Source organism: Quercus lobata, chromosome 10, assembly GCF_001633185.2.
Source record: "Quercus lobata isolate SW786 chromosome 10, ValleyOak3.0 Primary Assembly, whole genome shotgun sequence".
NCBI lineage: Eukaryota > Viridiplantae > Streptophyta > Magnoliopsida > Fagales > Fagaceae > Quercus > Quercus lobata.
The window spans coordinates 47,157,501-47,170,176 of NC_044913.1; positions in this window are offsets into that span (position 1 = coordinate 47,157,501).

Genomic DNA, 12,676 nt, shown 5'->3' on the forward strand with positions numbered 1-12,676 from the left:
TTCAGTAGTTTTCATAGGTGGGTTTGGCGGTCAGTGGCAGGTGGTGGCTTCAATGGTTTTCGTTTGATTTTTGCAGGGCTCGTTTGATTTTGGTTTGTTCTGATTTTGTGGTTGATTTTTTGGGTTGTGCTAAGTCGATTTTGTGGTTGCTAGGTTGATTTTGTGGGTTTGGTTGCTGGACTTCGTCAATAGTTGCTGAGAGACGAAAGAGGAAGAGAGAAAAAGAGAGTGGAAGAGAAAGAAAAATGAATAAATAAATTTAATAGTATATGAAAATAGAATATCAGACGTAGAGTGTATTATCAAATGTTATTAAAGTAGTAAAAATAGGTTTTTGTGCGTTAAAATAGCATTTTGATATTGGTTTTAAAAAGCGGAGAAGACCCGCTGCTCAGTCCGGTTACCGTGAAGGCATGTGCTGATGCTGATAAGGCTGCTAACAGAGCTGGTGACAAGGCTGCTAGTAAACGACTTGTAGTAGAGATAAAATAGATAAAACTATAGGTAGCTTAGATTAGATAAGAAGGGTGGAGCCAGTTACTGTTTATGTACACGTGTCAAGGTCTGATATGATTGAATTAGAGTTGGTTAGGTTGTTCCACACTCTACGGAGGTGGTTATGGTTATTTATTTGGGGCTTGTATCAGAATCACAGTAATGAAATATAACAGAATTTCTTTTCCATCAAATCCTTTCTTCAATTCATCTCTGTTTTTCTTTTCTTCTTTCTTCTTGCATTACTTTGCTTTGCAGAAACCAGGAAACTGGTATGGTTGAACCGGTTTTGTAGAATGCGCTGAAACTGATGCATTTTGTAGCAAAAAGACAAAAAAAATTTGCCTTTTTTTTTCTTAAATTTATAACTATAAGTATGAATGATCCAAGACAGTGGGAATACAAAAACTTCACGAAAAGAGAGAGAAAGAAAGAGGTAAAGAATTAAAATTAAAATGTGATACCTTAGCAGCTTCAACTTATTGAAATTTTTTACTTTGAAATTTGCAGCAGACTTGAAAAACATGAGAGGCTCTGAGACTTCAAGAGCTACCGTTTATAACCAAATAAGAAAAAGTTATGGAAGAAGAAATGAGAGTTTGAAAAAAAGTGAGGTGGGTAGAATAGTAGAATATTCATTTTTACTTTTTCAATAGTATTTTTTTTTCCTTAGTCTCTCTCAACCTCTAGCACCAGTTCAACATACAGAGCCACACACACAGACCCCTGATACACTGATCAACCTTTCCATACCGATCACCACACACACAGAGCCACACACACACACACACACAAACACAAACCATCAACAAAGCCACATACACATAAACCATCAGACCAGTTGGAGCCAACAACAGCCACCACACCCACCACCCAAGCCACCGGTCAGCAAACCCAAGCCACCGATCAGAAACCCACGCCGCCGATTTGAAACCCAGCTTATTTGAAACCCACCGGAGCAAACCCATTAAAAAAAAATCATCACCGGAGCCACCATCGGAGCTACCAATGATCAACCCAACCAATCCACCCACTGATCAACAGATCCCCCGTTTCAAACCCACCATCAACCAATCTTAGCCCACCGATCCAAACCCAACTCGTCGATCCACGATGAGAGATGAGAGAGAGGCCGTGTGAAACACCGAACCCAACCTCGCTGGAGCCAAACACTGGCGATCTCTGACGACCAACAACCCACTTCAGCCATAACCCAACCACGACCCAAACACCGAACCCAACCACGACCCACAACCCCTTTAAGCATTGGTCACAACCAAAAAAAAAAAAAAAAAAAAAAAGCAACCACAGAACCGCCGGATCGTAACCCACCAAAAAAATGAGCCACTGTTATGAGAGTAGATGGAGAATGGTGTTTGGGTCTGAAGAGAGGAGAGAGCAGATGGAGAAACAAAGAAGGAAGAGAGAGAAGAGAACTGAAATAATGAGATGAGAGAGAAATTTCAGAAGTGAATAAAATATATATATATATATATATATTTTTTTTTTTTTAGAATACTGGTACAGTACAATAGTAGAGTTTACCATTCTCTAATGCAAAACATTTTAAGGTTTAAAATGTCAAATTGTCCTTAGAAATGGCATTAGCATTCTCCAATGCTAATGCTCTAATAATGTTAAAAGTATAAGTAAAAGTAATGGTTAAAAAAATCTAGAAAGAAACGTGTTGTACTCTGGTGAGATGGTAAAAGTTAAAAAATAATAAATGAAAGAAAGTAACTTGTGGGAATAAAGGAATGGGGTCAGTGCATGCCTGGATGGTCTTGGCATTTAAATTTTAAAGTTTACAAATCATTATTTATAAAAACTTACGAAGCTAAGTAGATCTTTTTTTTTTTTTTTTTAATATATGATATGAAAATTCATGTTAAAATTATTTTAAATTTTTAAATATTTTAATTATATTAATTACGACATCACCAATTGTCCAACTGGTTCAATCTCAATCCACCAAAGAATTGGAAATTAATGTCTTTTTTTTATTCTTTGACCATACCTCTTTTTAAAACCAAGATTTTGATACAACATCTAATGCTAGTGCTTTTATTATATTGTTTATAATCAAGTCAAGATGTTATGTTTGGTTCCCTGAAAATGCATGGTTTTGAAATCCAATCACTAGTCTGATTTTTTAAACCCACAAAACCGAAAATTTTATTTTTCCAGGAAACCGTTCCAACCACGGTCAAACCGTTCGGTTGTTGGAACCGTGCACAAGCTTGCCAGTTTCTTTCACCATTTTTTTTTTTTCTAAGAATGCAATGGTTGTCAAGACTCAAAAGCAGAAGTTACATCTTTTTTGCCGGATCTATTTGTTTGGGGAGAGACTAACTAGATGAAATTAAATAGATTAGAGGCTTTTCCAGATCTTCTTAGTAATTTACTGACATTATAAACAGTCTATTTTATAATAAAAACAATATAAACAATTTGTGGTTGATGAATCTAATTGTTAAATGAAAATCATTCTATCTAATTAACTCAAATAATATCATTTCAATTATAATTTAGTTATTAATTACTAATATAGATTTGTGAAAGGGTTCAAAATTATAAATCTTTGTGTTTACAATGTTTGAGCAAAAAAAGTAAGTTAATTAAGTAAATAAAATTTAAATAATTAAGTAAACAAATTTAGTCATCGGTTTTAGGCGCAGCATTTTTTTTCTAAATTATGTATTTTATTATTATTATTTTTTTCTAAACATGCTCTTTGAAAGTTATTTAGTGAAATACTTGACTTTTAAGAAAATACACGCTAATGTGGCATTGTTAATATTTTACCCAAAAAAAAAAACATAACATTATTTTGCAATTTTGACCCTGCAGGCTTTTACAATATTTTAGTTAATTACTTAACTCACATAAAAATTTAGCTCCAGTATTTTTCTTTTCCGGATATGAAAATTACTTAACACATATTCTATCTTTTGAAACAAAGTTATATAAATATTTTTAAAGTCTTAATATCCAACTGGATTTAGTTTAGTTGGTTAATTCACAGCCGCTTGGCGACTTGGCGTAGTAGATGCTTTCTCTATCACTTTCATTGTTGTAGCTATTTAACTTGCATTATCTTACAATCTTGTCGTCATAATATTCACCACATATTTGGCTATTACTATTCTGACCATCCAAGTAAAGGGGCTAGTTAATGATAAAAATATGAAAAAGATAACATATAATATTCTTTAGAAAAATTGGTATTAGGGAAGAAGTTGTTTATGCAGAAGTGACAGAGAGCTCTTGTCAGGAACGTTGTTTAAACTTTAAACCATGTAATACACATTTACCTTTAGTTTCCCCTGTTTTGCAGTCTGTTGACTGCAAATGTACGGAATCAGGGACCATGCGTGATTTTCGTTTTTGTTTCTTACGATAAAAAATACATCATGTTTTAAATGCATGAATCCTCCCCTCATATGAGGCTGGATCCAAGGTCCACTATCATGTGGAGGGGGAGGACTCACGTATTTAACATATGATATACCTCCTTATTGTGAATGGGCCAAATGATAAAAATCTGTAAAGGACAACAGGGAATGCTTACAAAATTGTGTTAGGGAGGAAGTTAATTATGCAAAAGTGACAAAGCACTTGTCAAAAACGTTTTTTAAACCATGTAAAACACATCAATTTTTTTATTTCCCCTCTCTTGTCAATTCTCTGCAAAGGTACCATCCGTGATTTTTTTTTTCTCTTACCGTCCTATGAAGTCTATGAAGTCAGGCGGTAAACGAACCAAACCATTTATAAACAATTATTAACCATTCCCTCAAGATATCATTTAGCATTTCCCATAAATTTTTAATACTTTTCCAAACTAAAGGAGCCAAAAGGAGAATAATAGACAGAGAAGAGTACTCTTAACTACTTTTCTCTGGCCAATTTCTCATCGTCTTCCCTTAGTCATAAATGAACACTCGGCCAATTTCCATCGTCTATAAATATATTCCTCATCGTCTTCCCTTAGTCATAAATGAACACACGGCCAATTTCCAAGGCTGTCCCACTCCTTTCACATGTACTTTCCAGCATGAGTACTTTTCATAAGCAATTTCACAAGCTACTCCTTGCTTCCCTGGTTTGCATTCATTATGTAATCTCGATTGCTACCCTCTTCAAACAGGTGGTATTAAGTTCCTTTCTTTTTCATTCATTCTCCAAGCAGTATTATGAGCATGACATGCCTGAAATCAGTGAAGAGTTGAGCATAAACCTCTACAAGCGCAAGCCGGGGACTAGGGAAGAAGTAGAATGTGCAGTGTGTATGTGCGAGATTGAGGAAGGAGAAGAGATTAGACAGCTGACATGTGATCATCTTTTTCACAGGGTTTGCTTAGATAGGTGGCTTGGATACAAGCGTTTAACTTGTCCCCTTTGTCGTGGTTCTCTATTTCCATGTACAACCATTACTGAGTCTGGGGTTAGGGTAGAAGTGTTGCTTTTTAAATTTTCTTCTTTAATTTCACGTGACCGCGAGACATGGTGGCTACGTTGAATCATAGGAAATTGCAAAATATGATAACTTATTCCTTGTAATACTCCTCACCCTTGTATTAAATGTGCCAAACGCTAAAATTAAAAGTCAGTTTTTTATTAATTCTCTCTCATCTCTATTGACTCTCTCTCTCTCTCTCTCTCTCACTAGAAACTTTCTTCTCTCCCTCGTTGTAGATCAAGTACAATCAGGACCGGCTGAATGGTGGAGCAAGAAATGTAACAGAATTTCTTTTCCATCAAATCCTTTCTTCAATTCTTCTCTGTTTTTCTTTTCTTCTTCCTTCTTGCATTAATTTGCTTTTCAGAAACCAGGAAACTGGTATGGTTAAACTGGTTTTGTAGAATGCGCTGAAACTGATGCATTTTGTAGCAAAAAGACAAAAAAAAATTGCTTTTTTTTTTCTTAAATTTATAACTATAAGTATGATGATCCAAGACAGTGGGAATACAAAAACTTCACGAAAAGAGAGAGAAAGAAAGAGGTAAAGAATTAAAATTAAAATGTGATACCTTAGCAGCTTCAACTTATTGAAATTTTTTACTTTGAAATTTGCGGCAGACTTGAAAAACATGAGAGACTCTGAGACTTCAAGAGCTACCGTTTATAACCAAATAAGAAAAAGATATGGAAGAAGAAATGAGAGTTTGAAAAAAGTGAGGTAGGTAGAATAGTAGAATATTCTTTTTTACTTTTTCAATGTCTTGATTCCACCTCTAAGGGCCACTAGAGCTTACTTTTACGGCTATTAGAATGTGTGTATGGCTATAAAGAAACGTGTTGTACTCTGGTGAGATAGTAAAAGTTAAAAAATAATAAATGAAAGAAAGTAACATGTGGGAATAAAGGAATGGGGTCAGTGGATGCCTGGATGGTCTTAGCTTTTTTTTTTTTTTCTTTTTTTAATAAGTATTAGTAGAACGTTTAATAATATTATATTAATAATATTATTTAAGTATTGTGAAAATATCTAAAGATAAAAAATATTATAAGGAAACATATTGTATTGTTTAAATAATAGATTTAAACAATACAATCAAACAGCCCTTTAAATTTTAAAGTTTACAAATCATTATTTATAAAAACTTACTAAGCTAAATAGATCTTTTTTTTAAATATATGATATGAAAATTCATGTTAAAATTATTTTAAAATTTTAAATATTTTAATTATATTAATTATGACATCACCAGTTGTACAACTGGTTCAATCTCAGTCCAACCAAAGAATTGGAAATTGATGTCTTTTTTTAATTCTTTGACTATACCAGTTTTTTTTTTTTTTTTTTTAACCAAGATTTTGATACAACATCTAATTCTAGTGCTTTTATTATATTGTTTATAATCAAGTCAAGACGTTATGTTTGGTTCCCTGAAAATGCATGCTAGTGCTTTTATTATATTGTTTATAATCAAGTCAGGACGTTATGTTTGGTTCCCTGAAAATGCATGGTTTTGAAATCCGGTCACTAGTCCCATTTTTTAAACCCACAGGACAAGAAATTTTATTTTTGCAGGAAACCGTTCCTACTGCGGTAACCATTCGGTTGTTGGAACTGTGCACAAGCTTGCCGGTTTCTTTCGCCAATTTTTTTTTCTTCTAAAAATGCAATGGTTGTCAAGGCTCAAAAGCCGAAGTTACCTCCTTTTTGCTAGATCTATTTGTTTGGGAAGAGACTAACTAGATGAAATTAAATAGATTAGAGGCTTTTCCAGATCTGCTTGTTTGTAGGGTGAATAGAAGTGAAATAAGAGAGATTGAGACTGGCTTGGTTTCTGATTGTGAAGTGAGGCAGAGGTAGAAAGAGAGAGAGATGATTGAGAAGTGAGAGAGAGAGAGAGAGAGAGAGTGTCAGTGAGAGACAGAGGTAAAGTGAGGTTGTTTTTTGGGGATGAGAGGCCAAATGTACTGGTGGTTTTATTTTATTCTAAAACTTAAAAAGCCCTGTTGACTACTTAGCAAAAAGGAAAGAACCATGTGGAATACTGTGGAATGTTCTTTTCTATTTGCCTTGAACAATTTTTAAATAAATTAGTTTATTAAATCTTTTGAGATATTATCTACCTTGTACAAATTTGTTAAAAATTAATAAGAGAAATTCTACTTAGCCTTTACTTTTTATTATTTAATCAAGATATATATATATATATATATATTAAATCTTTTTAAATATTATATTATTTTAATCAATATTGCTAAATTTTGTACATTTAATTTATTTATTTTTATATTATTAATTATTAAAATAATTATAATGTCATCACGGTTCAACTTTGGTTGAACCTCGGTTCGACTCCAAAAACTTTGAACCACTCTCTTTTACAGTTTAATGAACAGTCCGGGTCTGAAAACAATGTGAAAATACCTTCTTCTTTTCTTTTCTTTTTTTTCGTTTTCTATTTTTATAGGCTCTACCATCCATTATTATTAATACCGTTTCGGAACCTATTTCGGTTTGTCCAATGGAATGGAATATTTCGGTACCGACCGATTTCAGCATACCGTTTCAGGCTTATTCGGATTTTCATATATATATATATATATATATATATCTTTTAATAAATTTTTCAAAAGATTATAATAAATTATTAATTAATTACCAAAGTAACCACAAATAAGCTAATAATGAGGTGATTATTCATTTTTTAAATATTATTTATATACTATTAATTGGGTGCCTTTTTTAGAACAATGTGTTTTTTTTTCTTCCAAACAAGTAGCAGTGTGGTACTATTTTTAATTGTCAGCACATGTTAGACTCTTAGCCTTAGGATATGTGGCACTATTTACTAGAAAAGAAAGAAAACGTGGCATCATTTGCTTGCTTACCCATTTTAGAGATTCCACCTACCCCACCTAAACCCAGCTCTTTTACCCAAGTCTAGTGTTTAAACTCTTTAGAGCAACCACATCAGTTCGTGCAAATTTTCTGTCTATTTTACATGAAAAAACCTACTTTTTCTATTTTACACATCTGTTTTTACAAAACACCCACATCAATTTATCTATTCTACACATTTATTTAATAAAATATTCATTCTTTTTACATTTTTTATTATTTCCTTCCCTCTCCTCTCTGGCACAAACTCACCACCTCGTCTTCTCCTTCCACACCCACACCTAGCCAGCAACCCTTCAACAAAATCCGGCCACTGATTCACCGATCTTCCACAACAACAAAATCCTGCCACTGATTCACCGATCTTCCACAACAACAATGACACAACAACAATGATTCACCGATCTTCCACAACAACAATCACAACAACTTTGACCCACTCGCCCTCCATGTCCGATCAATTCTCCGTCACCATCTCCGTTTCCAAACGGATTGTTGGATCGGAGAGGCTGATCTGCGTTCCCAACTCACTCGTCGCCCAAACCCACTCAATCCCAAACCCATCAATCACCCATCCAACCCGAAACCCAGTCAAGCAAAATCATCCCCCAATCGGCGGCAAGATCATCAAAACCCACCAATGAACCAGAAAAGCCAAGCTGATGAAGATCAAAACCCACCGACCCACACCCACAATCAACCAAAAAACCAGAAAAAAAAAAAAAAAAAAAAAAAAAAAAAAAAAAAAAAACAGATCGGAGCAAGATCGACGCCTCGCAGCATCGCCACCTCCTTGCGACGGCCGCCGACCTTAAGCTCAACCAAAAATGGATCAAAACCCACGAGATTCTAGACGACAGACCCGTCGAGAACTCCATTCGTGTTGTAGGCGACAGACTCGTCCAGTGACTCAGCTTGCTCGACCTCGTTCTCATCGGCGGTGATGGCGATCGACGGAAGCTAGAGGAAGAAAAATTGATGAGATGAAAGAAAGAGAGAGCTGTGCTGTGCGCCTGAGAGAGAGTGAGAGTGAGAGCAGAGACAAGAGAGAGAAAAAAGTATTAAAAAATTAAATACACATGTTACAGTGCCTATGTAAATTTACACGGGCACTGTAGTTCGTTGAAAAATTTAGAAGACTTTACATATTTTTAAATGGACTGATGTGGAGTGTTTTTTGGTTTAAAATGTGTAAAAGTGGTCAAAATGTGTATTTTACATATTTATAGAAGAGCTGATGTGAATGCTCTTACTATGAGTTTGAGTTTTTCACTTTTAACTCACAGCACTCTCCTAGCCGCAAGACTTTTCTGCCACTCACTTTGTGCTGCAAAATTGCAAATATGTGAAGGTTGAAGTTTCATGAGTAATCTACCTCAGGCTCAAAGAATGATCCAAGCTCACCTTCGGGTTCTTACCCCTCTCTCTCTCTCTCTCTCTCTCTCTCTCTCTCTCTCTCTCTCTCTCTCTCTGTGTTTAATACTTCATTGTTGTGGATTTTTGGGTTGTATTTGATGCTGTGATGTAGAATAGAATCTGTGGAACTCAAAATGTTTTTGCATGTAATGGTGAAAAATATCCTTAGGTTGAAGAAGGGAAAAAAGAGAAACGAAAAGGGCAAAACTCATTGCGGACGAAAATTACATTTCGGCCGAATTTTCCTGAAATTGTCCGGAATGCCCGAAACTAGCCGAAATTGGCTGAAATTTTACCCGAGGTGGAACAAAGACATGTTTGCTTGTGTTTTTTGTTTGAAAGTGTCAAACAAGATCTATTGAAAAATGAAAGAACAAATACAGAGCAATCTCACCTGATAGGGGCCTAAATTAGAGAATGAGTGGACATGGGCCTATGCATCATGGGCTGGAAACTATTTAATTCCTAAATTCTTCTATAACCCATTTGATTCTCAACTATTCGGACCATTCTAGGATTCTCTTTAATGTAGAGTACCCTTCCAGCCATGTGGACTTAAACTCTTTTGGGTTGTGTTTATTACACACAAATTATTGCATACATCCTATTTTTGATCTAAAATTGTGAAGTTACAATTTCAAACTTGAAAATTGTGATTTCAAATCACAATTTCAATGGTGTAAAAACTTATATGCAGCAAAGTATTACCCTACTTTTTTTTTTTTTTTTAAAGAGAGTTTTAACCTATGGTATCCACTTTTGATAATAGCTCTTTATTATCAGATCAAGATACCAATAAGTTTTTGGTGTAGGCGGGAATTGAACTCCAAATCTCTTTCCTTCCAGCTATAAATTATTGGAAATGTCGTCCTTACCATTTTTGTCAACTTTTCTCCCTTCCACCGACAACTTTCTACAATAATCTCATATTCAAAACTGTCTCAGAACGTAGAATACCCAAGTCTTGGTCAGGCCGGCCCTAGGCCTAGGCCATTTAGGCAATCGCCTAGGGCCCCTACTAGATAAAGGCCCCAAATTTTGGGGCAAAAATTGAAATATATCTTTTTTTTTAATTTTTTTTTGAGATATAAGAAAAAAAATTAATTTTATATTTTTCCTCTACTTTTAAGAAGTTCCAAAGAATGGAGTAATGCTAGAGATAATACAACTTTAAATATATAGGGCTTACAAATATGTGTCACTAATCACAAAAAAAAAAAAATTCATATAGGAAAATGCTAGAAATACTATAAATTTTACTTCAAAACTTTTACAAATTGATGTGACAATTAATATGATTTATGGACGTCAACAACCTATTAAATACATTTTTAAATTACTTTTTGTGATTGATGATATATCTTTATAAGTTTCATGTTGTAAAATTTATAATATCCCTAACATCGTTCATTCTAATACTTATTTATTATCTTCTTGAAGTGTTACTAATCATATTCATTGCTACATTGTTTGTAAGTTTTTTATAGTAAAATTTTTTATAGCTTTGGCATTTCTTCAAAAAATTAAAAAAAAAAAAAAAAAAACAAATTACAAGATAAAAAGAATGGATTTTTGTTATAAAAAATTTATGATATTTTTTTTGAAGAGAAAAAAAAAATATATCATAAATTTTTTAAGTAGTTAAACAATATTTAAGTAATATCAAAAAGACCCCATTTAAATATATCGCCATAGGCCTCAAAATTTGTTGGACCGCCCCTGGTCTTGGCAACATTTTTTGAGAAAAACAATAGCCCGCTGGCTAGCTTGTCTTGAGAAATTCATAATGCTTTATACTTATCCCTCAAACTCTTTGTAAACACAGGAAACATCTCTCTTAAATCGGCTACAGATACGAGAGAATGAAGAAAAATCGAACATAAATTTTATAGCTTTGAGGTGTGTTGAATCAATGTCCGTATTTTAAGGTGATATTTGCCCCCACTTTACGGGAGTTTGCTAAGGGTTCCTACTGAATCATCTCCAGGATATAACAAAGCATGGAGTGAATTCTTGAACTGCATCTTATCATTGTACAGATGCACTATTGAGCTAGAACTGAAATACCAATCAGAAGTGTTAAAAAAAATTTAGACCCATCGGTTGTTTTAAAGAGGAATTAATCAATGTATTAAATTAACTAGTTATGGGTTCAGATTGATTGCCAGATTAATTATCAGAATTGAAGAAAAACAAGAAAACATGCAGTATAACAATGGTGGAATTGAGAGAACAGAGAGTAAAATCTATGAGGTTGAATATTAGCTACACTAACTGAATGATACACTGTGTACACATGTGATTAATGTGCTCTTAACAGAAAAATATCTAGTTACAGGAAAAATATCTCAGTAGAAGAAGCTCTGAAGCTCGGAGAGGAAGACAAGCCAAGATGACTAAACGACATTGTGTAGCTTTAATGAGATATGGGGTCGTTTTGTTGCTGAGGAAGAATATGACCGTTAACTAAAAGCTAGCCGTTAGGCTTAGGCTCTGAATCTTCTATTCTTCTATCAAGATTCAAGAATAACGTACCCCATATGAAAAACAATAAACAATCACACAAATAACATAACATATGCAGGCCGGCCCAAGCATTTCGGAGGCCTTTCAAATGGGGCCTTTATTTTATCACTTAAATAATATTTATCTAGTATTTTATATAATAATTTTTTTAAAATCCATTCTTTTTACTCTCTAATATGATTTTTTTTTTTTTTTTGTTGAGAAAATGCTAATGTTATAACAAATTTTACTACAAACTAGTGTTATAATGAATGCGATCAATGACATGAGACTTACAAAAATACTAGAAATATTATAAAATTTACAACATGATAATTACAAAGATATATCACCAATCGCACACATATACATTTAGATTAAACTAGAGTATAATTTTTAACTTGTATAAAAATAATTAAATAAATAGAAGTTATGTAGTAAAATTTATAGTATTTTTAACATTTTTCTTTTTGAATTAGTAACACCTCTATTTGTAAAACCTATTTATTTAAATTTGTCTAATCTCTATCTCTAGCATTACTTAATTCTTTGAACCTTCTTAATAGTGAAAAAAAAAATGTAAACTAAAATGTTTTAATATCTCCCAAAAATATTTATATATATATTTTTCTAAAAATAAATATTTAAATATAAAAAATAAATAAATAATTAAAAAAATTTGCCCCCAAATTTGGGGCCTTCTCTAGTAAGGGGGCCCTAGGCAATAGCCTAATTGGCCTAAGCCTAGTGCCAGCCCTGATATGGTGTGACACATTGAAAACTAATGAAAAAACCATTTTCAAAAAAAACATATTGCAAGGCCTTAACCAACAACCCCAAAGGCAAAATAGATCCATTTCCACTAATAGATTGCATGAAGTTTGTTTATTTCTTTGTTT